Source organism: Fundulus heteroclitus, chromosome 12, assembly GCF_011125445.2.
Source record: "Fundulus heteroclitus isolate FHET01 chromosome 12, MU-UCD_Fhet_4.1, whole genome shotgun sequence".
Taxonomy (NCBI): Eukaryota; Metazoa; Chordata; class Actinopteri; order Cyprinodontiformes; family Fundulidae; genus Fundulus; species Fundulus heteroclitus.
In genome coordinates this window covers 46,873,413-46,886,056 of record NC_046372.1, presented here as the reverse complement: position 1 = coordinate 46,886,056, position 12,644 = coordinate 46,873,413, and positions in this window count along the sequence as shown.

Sequence of the window (12,644 nt, the reverse complement as noted above, 5' to 3'; positions counted from 1 at the left end):
GCATATATCTGTCAGATATAAATGTCCAGACTTTTTTCCTATTCTATTTTGCAAAATAGCTCTTGGTTAGTCTGTTAGACAGATGGATGTACACAAAAGCTCTCCAGCCAGTCATAACGTTTCTGAGATTGGGATGCAGGGAGATCAGGATACCTAGACATCCCTCTTTCGGGTGAGACCATCCAGCTCATTTCTGGGGAATCCAAAGGCATTTGGCCAGACAGTAGACACATTTCACCCTGCAAGTTTTGGGTCTTTCCCAGGGTCTCCTCCCAGTGGAACAAGTAAAAAAAAAAAAGCTTTCAAAGTGAGGTACCCAAAACACATCCTGTGCAGATGCCCAAAAAAACTCAATGGCCTCATTTTAATGTAAAGAATCAGCAGTTCTATTTGGAGCAATCCTCAGGTGGCTACATTCCTCACCTTATCAGTAAGGCTGAGTTCAGCCACCAAACAGAGGAAGCTCATTCTGGCCATTCATATCTGGGATCTTGTTCTTTTGGTTATGATCCAAATATTCAGACCATGGGTGATGGTCGTAACATAGACGGCCCATTAAATTGAGAGCTATGCCTTTCTTCACCTCAACAGACACTGTATTACTGAAGACAACCTGTCTGTCCATCTCCAGTTCCCCTTTTACTCATGAAGAAAACACCAATACACTTAAATTCAACTGCTTTAGGAAGAGAGTGACCCACAAGCCACAGGGGGCAGTCCACCTTTTTTCAGCCGAGAACCGAGGCCTCAGACACGAAGGACCTGACTCTTAATCCAGCCACTTCACACTGAGCTGTAGACCACAGTGTTCCACAGCTGAGTCCTCAGTTTTCCCAAGCAGATGCCTTCCACCAATGGTCATAAGACTTCTCCTGAGATACCCTCCCCCAACAAAAATGTAACAACAATTATAACTATGTACCAACAATTTTGTTTGGCTCCAACTGGATACGATTATCAGTCAGAGCTTCCGTTCCCTTGATAATAGGGCATTCATCAAATTACGTCAAATTACTAAAATTAGATGCATGTGTTGTGGCAATCTTGTGGTCTTACAAGCAGAGTGTTAACGCTTGAATAGTTTACTTGTATGAGTCTAATAGTGAACAGATCTGTCCAGAATATCACATTATGGCAACAACAGAACACCCGCTGCATTGGTGTCTGCTGGAGTCAGTCATGATCTGATGATCCTGATTATATGAAGGGAGTATTTTTTACGATTGATTTTCCAAAACTCCAAAGGATGGCAGAGAAATTTCATTCTTGAATATGAGCTTGTAACAGAGGAGTTTACTGTGGACACCTAAATGTGGTCTCTATCCGGGCGCCTGCAGCTGTACAGCCGAATGCACCTTTGGATTTGCGTTGATTAAATTTTTTTCTTTCATTTGAATTTTTTTACTTTTATTGGGTGTTTCCCCCTTTACTGATGTCAAAATTGGGAATAGAATATTTTTTTGTCAAAACACTCAGTAGGTACTTATGCGTGCAGTCAGGCGCATGTACGTACTTTGCAAATCGAAATTTAATTGGTTAGATTACTTTTGTTTATTTAGTGGCTGGCACCTTTTTCCACAGGCTAAATGTGACTCTCCTGTGATGCTAGCTAAAATAAATAAGCTGACTTTTGAACAGTTATATCTTTGCTAAAAAGAGTCCAAAAGAAGCTAATGTAAGGTATCTCCCTCCAACGATTTTGTTAGTTAATGAATTGATTTCTGATAATCAGATTGATTTGTTTTGTCTCACAGAAACCTGGCTACAAGAGGACTACGTTAGTATAAATGAGTCAACTCCCTCCAGTTATTCAAATTCCACATTCCCAGATCTGTGGGAGGAGGAGGAGGAGGAGGAGTGCAACTATCTTTCAGTCTGATTTATTAATTAGTCCCAGGCCAATTAATACAGTTCTTACAGTTCTTTTGAACATTTAACCCTCAGTTTCCCTCATCCAAACTGCAAAGCAATAAAACCTCTTCTGTTTGCTGTTTTGTATCGTCCACCAGGCCCTTACACTCAGTTTTTGGATCAGTTGTCAGATTTCTTATCTGATTTGGTGTTAAATACTGATAAGGTTATTATAGTGGGTGATTTTAACATCCATGTTGACACTGAATGTGATAACCTTAGTGTAGCCTTTAAAGCTATCCTAGATTCAATTGGTTTTGCTCAAAATGTGCATAAGCCAACGCACTCTCGGCTCCATACTTTGGACCTTGTGCTGACATATGGCATTGATTGTGAAGAATTAACAGTATTCTCTTACAACCCTGTCCTATCTGATCATTTTTTAATAACATTTGAGTTTAATCTAACTGAGTTCTCCACCCCCAAAAGAGGGTTCCATTATAGTAGATCTTTATCGGATAATGCTGTATTAAAACTTAAAGAGTCTGTCCCCCTTTTAATATCTTCAGTATTGAAGAAAAATGCCCTGTAGATGGCAGCAATGCTGTTTCTTCCCATTCACAAATCGATACCTTTGCTAACAGTGTGACTTCCTCATTGCGTTCTGCATTAGACAATGTAGCTCCCTTGAAAAAGAAGGTGATAATTCACTGGAAGCTGGCTCCCTGGTTTAATTCAGAGCTGCGTTCCTTGAATCACAATGTTAGGAAATTGGAGAGAAAATGGCGCTCTACACACCGAGAGGAATCCTACTTATTCTGGAGGGACAGTCTATTGTTGTACAACAAGACCCTTCACAGAGTTAGAGCAGCATATTTTTCATCTTTAATTGAAGAGAATAAAAATAATCCTAGATTTCTCTTTAGTACAGTTGCCAAACTTACTCAGAGCTGCAGCTCTGTTGATCCATCCATTCCCTTAGCTCTTAGTAGTAATGATTTTATGGGATTCTTTATAAATAAAATCGATGCCATTAAAAGTAAAATAATTGGCATCCTCCCAAACATGATTACCTCATCCTCAGTAAGTAAGGCAGCATTGGAGGAATCTTTAGAACCTGCACAGTGTTTGAACTGTTTAGAAGCAGTAGAGCTTTCTGAGCTATCTAAAAACTTAGCTTCATCTAAACCTTCTACCTGTATGTTAGACCCAATCCCAACCAAGTTGTTTAAGGAGGTATTCCCTTTGATCAGTGGTCCTATTTTAGACATGATTAATCTATCCTTAGTAAATGGATATGCACCACAGGTTTTTAAAGTAGCTGTTATTAAACCTTTACTTAAGAAACCTTCTCTTGATCAAGATGAGCTAGTAAATTACAGACCTATATCTAATCTTCTTTTCTTATCTAAAATTCTTGAGAAAGTAGTTGCTAATCAACTTTGTGAACATTTACAAAGCAATGACCTACTTGAGGAGTTTCAGTCAGGCTTCAGAGCTCATCATAGCACTGAAACAGCTCTGGTGAAGGTCACTAATGATATTCTCATGGCCTCAGATAATGGACTTGTGTCTGTACTTGTCCTGTTAGATCTCATGCTACAGTTGATTACAATATTCTCCTACAAAGACTTGAACATACTGTAGGGATTAAGGGGAAAGCATTAGGCTGGTCTAAATCTTATCTGTCGGACAGATTCCAGTTTGTTCATGTTAATAATAAATCTTCCTCAAACTCTAGGGCAGGGGTGTCAAACATACGGCCCGCGGGCTGGATCAATTTAGTCCGGCCCTGTGGCTAAATGCATTATCATTATAATTTTTTTTTTTTTTTTTTTTTCCCAGTGTCCTGTCTGGCAATGTGGCAATAAGATGCCACAGCGAGCTCATCAGATTTAACTTTCACAAGTGGACAAGATAAAAGGAAGAGAATGATAAAACAATTATTGAAAAAAAACATGTACTTTGTTTAATTGAAAATATGCAGTTCCTATATTGTCCACGAGGGGCGCTGTGTTTTAATTAGCATATTAAGCTTCAGGTGCGGAAAAAATTCAAATCATTTCTTAATTTTTATCTGTTTGATGTATTTTGTCATGCAGGACAGTGTTTTTAAGTTCCAAAAAATTTGAATAAATGTTTTTTAACATTTATAATCACTGTGATCAGTTCTTATGCATAATGCACAAGTAAATGTTTAACTGAGTAAAAGTATTGTTGAAATTGCACATACTTTTCTTTAAAACGCTGAGGTTATTCATAATATATTGTTTAAAAGTGAAATTAACTTAATATAAAAATCAACAACAAGTCCACATTTATTAGTTCTATTTAATCTTGCAATGAGTTAACTCGTGTGGCCCTCTTGAGATCAGATTAAGCTGAATGCGGCCCCTCAACCAAAATGAGTTTGACACCCCTGCTCTAGGGTCACCTGTGGAGTACCACAGGGTTCAGTCCTTGGATCAATTCTCTTTACTATACATATGTTTCCGATTGGCAAAATTATCAGACAGCATGGGATTAATTTCCACTGTTATGCTGATGACACTCAGCTATATTTATCCATAAATCCTGATGAATCCAATCAATTACTTTGACTGCAGTCATGTCTTCATGACATCAAAAGCTGGATGACTTTAAATTTCCTGCATCTAAATTCTGGCAAGACCGAAGTTCTAATCTTTGGGCCAGAGTCCTCAAAAAATAAACTTCTTAACCAATCACTTAATCTGGGTGGCATTAACTTGGCCTCTGGTAATAAAGTAAAAAACCTTGGTGTTATTTTTGACCAAGACATGTCATTTAAATCCCATATTAAACAGGTTTCCAGAGTTTCCTTTTTTCACCTCCAGAATATCGCCAAAATTAGGAACATTCTGTCCAGGGGTGATGCTGAAAAACTAGTCCATGCATTTGTTACTTCAAGGCTGGACTATTGTAATTCTTTAATATCAGGAAGTCCACAAAATGCAGTTCAAAGCCTTCAACAAGCGGGATCATATTTCTCCAATTTTAGCTTCCCTTCATTGGCTTCCTGTTAAATCAAGAATAGAATTTAAAATTATTCTTCTAACGTATAAAGCCCTTAATAATCAAGCTCCATCATATATCAGAACTCTGATTACCCTGTATGTTCCTAACAGAGCACTTCGCTCTCAGACTGCAGGTCTGCTGGTGGTTCCTAGAGTTTCTAAAAGTAGAATGGGAGGCAGATTCTTTAGCTCTCAGGCTCCTCTCCTGTGGAACCAACTCCCAGTTTTGGTCCGTGAAGCAGACACCCTGTCTACTTTTAAGACTAATCTTAAAACCTTCCTTTTTGACAAAGCTTATAACTAGAGTGGCTCATGTTACTCTGAGCTACCTTCATAGTTTTACTGCTATAGGCTTAGGCTACTGGAGGGTCTAATTTTCTCACTCTATAGAGTTATATTGTTCTTCAATTATGCATTACGTGTTGTCATTTCTGCTTTAACTTTCTGTTCTCTCTCTTTTATCTTCATAGTAGGTACACCTGGTCTGGCTTTTTGTTAACTGTGACATCATCCAAAGAAGACGGCTCACCCGCTACTACCATCTAATGTAGAACAGATTACTGGATCAATATGTGCTTTTTTGTCTCTCTTGTTGTGGCTCTGTCTTCTGTAACCCCCAGTCGGTCGAGGCAGATGACCGTTCATACTGAGCCCGGTTCTGCCGGAGGTTTTCTTCTCACTGTCGCTTCATGCTTGCTCAGTATGAGGGATTGCAGCAAAGCCATGTACAATGCAGACCACTCTCCCTGTGGCTCTATGCTTCTCCAGGAGTGAATGCTGCTTGTCGGGACTGTGCCTGAACTGTTCCCTTTTATCAGTGGCCCTATTTTAGACATTATTAAACTATCCTTAGTAAATGGATATGTACCACAGGCTTTTAAAATAGCTGTTATTAAACCTTTACTTAAGAAAGTAAAGAGTTAGTCAATTACAGACCTATATCTAATCTTTTCTTATCTACAATTCTTGAGAAAGTAGCTGCTAATCAACTTTGTGAACATTTACAAAGTAATGACCTACTTTGTTTCAGTCAGGCTTCAGAGCTTATCATAGCACTGAAACAGCTCTGGTGAAGGTCACTAATGATATTCTCATGGCCTCAGATAATGGACTTGTGTCTATACTTGTCCTGTTAGATCTCAATGCTGCATTTGAAACAGTTGATCACACTATTCTCCTACAAAGACTTGAGCACATTGTAGGGATTAAGGGGAAAGCATTAGGCTAGTTTAAATCTCATCTATTGGACAGATTGCAGTTTGTTCATATTAATAATAAATCTTCTTTAAACTCTAGGGTCACCTGTGGAGTACCACAGGTTTCAGTCCTTGGACCAATTCTCTTTACTATATTTACGCTTCGGATTGGCAAAATTATCAGACAGCATAGGAATAATTTATACTGTTATCCTGATGACACTCAGCTATATTTATCCATAAATCTTGATGAATCCAATTAATTACTTCGACTGCAGTCATGTCTTGATGACATCAAAAGCTGAATGACTTTAAATTTCCTGCATTTAAATTCTGACAAAACAGAAGTTCTAATCTTTGGACCAGAGTCCTCAAAAAATAAATTAATCAGTTAATCTGGATGGCATAAACTTGGCCTCTGGTAATAAAGTAAAAATCTTGGTGTTATTTTTGACCAAGACATGTCATTTAAATCCCATATTAAACACGTTTCCAGAATTTCCTTTTTTCACCTCCGGAATATCGCCAAAATTAGAAACATTCTGTGGAGGGGTGATGCTGAAAAACTAGTCCATGTATTTGTTACTTCAAGACTGGACTATTGTAATTATTTACTATCAGGAAATCCACAAAATGCAGTTCAAAGTCTCCAGCTGATCCAAAATGCTGCAGCAAGAGTTCTGATGAAAATTAACAAGATGTCATGATCTCGGCAATGAAGCCTGGTCTAATTTCCTATGTCACACACCTGCTTAGCTCCGCCCATTCGTCATCACCTCAAATCTGTTCCACCTGCTCCCACTAGGCAAGGCAAGGCAAGGCAAGGCAAATTTATTTATATAGCACAATTCAGTACAAAGACAATGCAAAGTGCTTTACATGATTAAAAAATAGCAAAATAAAACAGAATAAAAGCAAGTAGGAATAAAATATAGATAGAAAATATAACAAAAAGTGGTGATTCTGTTAACTAGGACAGTTGAAGGCAATTTTAAACAAATGTGTTTTTAATCTTGATTTAAAAGAACTCAGGCTTTCCGCACTTTTACAGTTTTCTGGAAGTTTGTTCCAGATAATTGGAGCATAGGAACTAAATGCTGCTTCTCCATGTTTGGTTCTGGTTCTAGGTATGCAGAGTAGGCTGGAGCCAGAAGACCTTAGTGGTCTGGATGGTTTATACGCTGATAACAAGTCTGTGATGTATTTAGGAGCTAAGCCATTTAAGGATTTATAGACTAACAGAAGTATTTTAAAGTCTATTCTCTGAGATACAGGGAGCCAGTGTAAGGACTTTAGAACTGGTGTGATGTGCTCTACTTTCTTAGTATTAGTGAGGACGCGGGCAGCAGCGTTCTGGATCAGCTGCAGCTGTCTGATCCACTTTTTAGGCAGACCTGTGAAAACACCGTTGCAGTAATCAATTCTACTAAATATAAACGCATGGATTAGTTTTTCCAGATCCTGCTGAGACATTAGTCCTTTAATCCTAGAAATGTTCTTCAGGTGATAGAAAGCCGACCTTGTAACTGTCTTTAGATGCTTTTGGAGGTTCAGGTCTGAGTCCATCACTACTCCCAGATTTCGGGCCTGATTAGTGGTTTTTAGCTGAAGCGACTGAAGCTGTGTGCTAACTTTTGATCTTTCCTCTATTGGTCCAAATATTATTACTTCAGTTTTGTTTTTATTCAATTGGAGAAAATTTTGGCACATCCACGTATTGATTTCTTCTAGGCATTTACTCAGTGCCTGAACTGGTTCATAGTCACCTGGTGACATAGTGATGTACAACTGTGTGTCGTCTGCATAGTTATGGTAGCTCATGTTGTTATTTTTTATGATCTGAGCTAGAGGGAGCATGTAGATATTGAAGAGGAGGGGACCCAGAATGGACCCTTGGGGAACCCCAAATGGGATTTTTGTCATCTCTGATGTAAAGTTACCTACTGATACAAAAAATTCCCTGTCCTTTAAGTAGGATTCAAACCAGTGGAGAGCTGTACCAGAGAGGCCGACCCAGTTCTCCAGGCGTTCTAACAGAATGGAGTGATCAACAGTATCAAATGCTGCACTAAGGTCCAATAGAACCAGCACGGTGGTTTTTCCACAGTCTGTATTTATATGGATGTCATTAAACACCTTGATAAGGGCGGTCTCTGTACTGTGGTGAGCACGGAAACCTGACTGGAAAACGTCAAATCGGCAGGTCGTTGTTAAGTATAGTATATAACCAGTTTTTTGACCAGACTTCAGTGCCAGTTTTTTTCAAGCCAGTAGTGGGATCTATTCCAGCGTTCTTTGTTCCGATTACCTGATCCTGACCTGTTTTGCCTCTCAACCTCTGAGCCTGCCTGATCCCGCCTGACCTGATTGCTTGACCTGTCTTTCTGACCTCTGCCTGACCTGATCGCCTGCCTGATCCCTGCTTGCTTGTGTACTGAACCAGACCTGCTACCTGACCACCGAGCCTGCCTGACCTCGTCTAGCCTGTTAGCCTCACCGTGTACTGATCCTGGAACTGTGTCCCGACCTCTTCCTGGATCTCCCTCTGGCGTCTCATCTGACATCCGAACACCTGGCTCTGACCTCGGATCTCGTACCCGACATCGGCTTTTGGTTCGTCCTCCTGATCTTCCTGCCCACGATCGTCCTTACGGTTCTGACCCTCCGCCTGTTCTCCAACCACCCATCATCTGGAGAAGTTCTGCCCCGGGACTCACTGAGCGGCGACCGCCGCACCGCGTTGGCAGCCAGCTGGCTGGAACCGACTTTCATCATCGGTCCTGAACACTGAGAAGAGGTTAGTGACCACCATGTTTGTGAAGACTCACTCCCAGTTAAACATGGTTACTAACCTGCTGTCTCTGTCCCCAGAGGGTCCTGCCGTAGACGCCGACACCGCTTGCTACATTTCAGTTTTAAATAATCTGTTTCGTAATTCTTACTGTTTGTCTGATTTGAACACTGGGTCCATCTATTCCGATCATAACACAAGAGGGATCATATTTCTTCAATTTTAGCGTCCCTTCATTGGCTTCCTGTTAAATCAATAATAGAATTTAAAATTCTTCTTCTAACATATAAAGCCCTTAATAATCAAGCTCCATCATATATCAGAGCTCTGATTACCCTGTATGTTCCTAACAGAGCACTTTGCTCTCAGACTGCAGGTCTGCTGGTGGTTCCTAGAGTCTCTAAAAGTAGAATGGGAGGCAGATCCTTTAGCTATCAGGCTCCTCTCCTGTGGAACCAACTCCCAGTTTTGGTCCGTGAGGCAGACACCGTGTCTACTTTTAAGAATAATCTTAAAACTTTTTTTTTTTTGACAAAGCGTATAGTTAGAGTGGCTCATGTTCCCCTGAGCTACCTCTATAGTTATGCTGCTACAGACATAGGCTACTGAAGGACATCAAGGCTTATTTTTCTCACTCTACTGAGTTCTACTGTTCTCCAGTTTTGCATTGCTTGTCGTCATTTCAGCTTTTAACTTTTTGTTCTCTCTCTTTTTTTTTTCATAGTAGGTACACCTGGTCTGGCGTTCTGTTAGCTGTGACATCATCAAGGGAAGACAGATCACCGGCTACTACCATCTAATGCAGAACAGATTACTAGATCAATGTGTGCTTCTGTGCTTTTTTTGTCTCTCTTATTGTGTCTCTGCTCTGTCTTCTCTAACCCTCAGTCGGTCATGGCAGATGACCGTTCATACTGAGCCTGGTTCTGCTGGAGGTTTTCCTTCCTGTTAATGGGGAGTTTTTCTTTCCGCTGTCGCTTCATGCTTGCTCAGTATGAGGGATTGCTGCAAAGCCATGGACAATGTAGACGACTCTCCCTGTGGCTCTACACTTCTCCAGGAGTGAATGCTGCTTGTCGGGACTTTGATGCAATCAACTGGGTTTCCTTATATAGGAGATTTTTGACCAATCTGTATAATCTGATTGAATTTGACTTTGTTAAGTGCCTTGAGATAACATGCTACATGAATTGGCATTATATAAATACAATTTAATTGAATTGAATTGAAACAGCCTGGGCATCTCTAAATTGTCCTTAGGTGTGAGTGTGTGCGTGCATGGTTGTCTGTCCTGTTTGTCTCTGTGTTGCCCTGTGACAGACTGGCGACCTGTCCAGGGTGTACCCCGCCTCTCGCCTAGTGAACACTGGAGATAGGCACCAGCAACCCCCGCGACCCCATGAGGGATTAAGCAGTTCGGAAAATGGATGGATGGATGTGACGTCATCCACACCCTGTCATGAGCAAAATGTAAGCAAAACAACCCGAGTTTCTTTTTCTGATATCAGGGGTCTTTAATCATGTATCCCTGTTCCCCATCCTCCCCAACTTTAAAGGGTGCATAGCCACGTTTTTTGACTTTTTTTTTAATTTATACATCAGTAGCTCACTCTGGTTGCATACATAGTTTTTATGAAAGATTATTATTTCCTGCTGGAATATTTGTCGTTATGTTTTTTATGCCTTCTTTTGCTCAATTTGTTGGTAAATAATAATGGAAGTACGTTACGTGCATGCTTAGGAGGGGTTAAAACAAGGAAGCGGCTATTAGCATCTCCAAGCAAAACACTGAAGAAAGGTCCAAGGTCCAGTGAAAAAAAGGAGCAAAAAATATGACTCCAACAGAGAAAAGACTGGAATGTCACTGGGAATACAGTATGAACGGCGGTGTTCACTGAAGCGATGGCTAAACCTGCCAAGGCTCAGATGTGACAGCAGGTTGATTGACTTGAGTTCTGAAATGCGGTTGTTAAAGTTTTTGTAGATTGGTTTAACGATTGGTCTTTGATCATATCGAGCTGCTGCTTTATTGCAAGGCATTGCAGAAGGTCAGGCTTGGTCTGGCATCACTTACAGTACCATTGATTTATAAATTGAGCAAACCAGCATCATGATAGTTCTGCGATGCTGCCGCTAGATGTCACCCTGTCTGTGTTTGTTAATCGTGCTCGAGAGTGTTATGAAAATATATAATAAAACAGATCTGCAGGAGACTGAATGTCTCCAAAAGGGGGGTTAGCCCAACCCCCTCAGGAGCCATGTGTTGATAAAAAGACATGTTTTGGGTTTTACGATGAGTCTACAACTTGCAATTCATGGAAGGCGCTTCGGGATAAAATAGGCTATCCGCGTCGTTGATAAAACTTGTGAGTCTCCCAACTTGGAATTCCAAATTGTAAAAAACATATGTATGTTTTAAGTGTTTTGGCCTCTGATTATTTGTCTCTTCTCTTGCTGCCAAATCATCGAACCGGATGAGTGATACGGGCCGTGATAAAATGGAGTAGGAACGGGCCCCGAGTTTTAGCAAGAGTGAATAATTTTTCTGCTCAAAAAGGAGTATCAAAACATCACACTGTACATACCATATACTTTATGCACCTTTCCTCCTTTTGGCACCTTTCTGTTTGTCTATTAAGCCGATGTGTGACAAGTAAATTTCTCCTCTGTGAGATCAATAAAGCCCTATCTTATCTTATCTTATCAAACCCCAGTGTGGATCTCATGTTCCCAGGTTGTTAGGCAAATTTTCCCATGAGCTAAGATGCTGTTTCAAAAGGACAGTTCATCCAACTAATGTTTCAATTCCAACCTTGTATGATCTTGCAGAATGGCTGGATTTTGAGATGTAGGTTTATGAAGAAAATACCAGATTTTTAACTCCTGCCAGAAATAACCAGAAGAGGCATGGAAAACAAGAAGATGGCCTCAAGAACTATTGCATTACTTCTGAGTGCTGGGAAATCAACAGACACCAAAGTTTCTGAGCTGACACAAACTGTTAGTATTGCTGGGAGGGACAAGACAAAAGTATACTTTAAATCCCCCTTATTCATTTTCTTAATGGTTGTCAGAACTTTCAGCAACTTACAAAAGAACAAGAAGTACTTTAGATAAAGACAAACAACCGATGCTGGCGTTATGGTAGAGGACATCCATCTGCCAAATGTACCCTCAAGGCAACTTGTAAACCATGTAGCCGAAGACACCTGCTGATATTACATGACATTTAATGAGAAATGGCAGGGAAAGGTGTCATGATTTGTCTTTGTGAAGCCGGTCAGAGCACACACACACACAGAGCTTGTTCTTTTGCAGTTTATTGAAAGTAATGAGTTGGATGATGATGACCAGAGTCAGTTACTGGACTGGAGATGATGGGTGCAGGAGCAGGCTGACTGCAAGAGACTGGAGAGAGTTCCAGAAGATGCAGATCCACACTTAAGCGCACCCAGTCTAGCTCTACCGGCGCGTCATCTTCTACTTTGCCTCCAGACAGGAGCTACAGCGACGTCCTGAAATATATCGATAAGAAGCTTACCAGCCTGGACGCCCGCCTCACTTTGGTAGAAGTCCTCTTCCATGCACTTTCAAAACACGGGGATTGTTCTTTAATTATTGGGGGTGACTTCAACTTTGGTCTAAATGAGGAAATAGACAGGCTGAATACAACAGGGACTCAGCGCAGTTGGCAGTCATTAAATGTAGTCAAACAATACATGAGTGATTTTGGTCTTTGCGATGCATGGCGATCTCTTCATCCTAATAGTA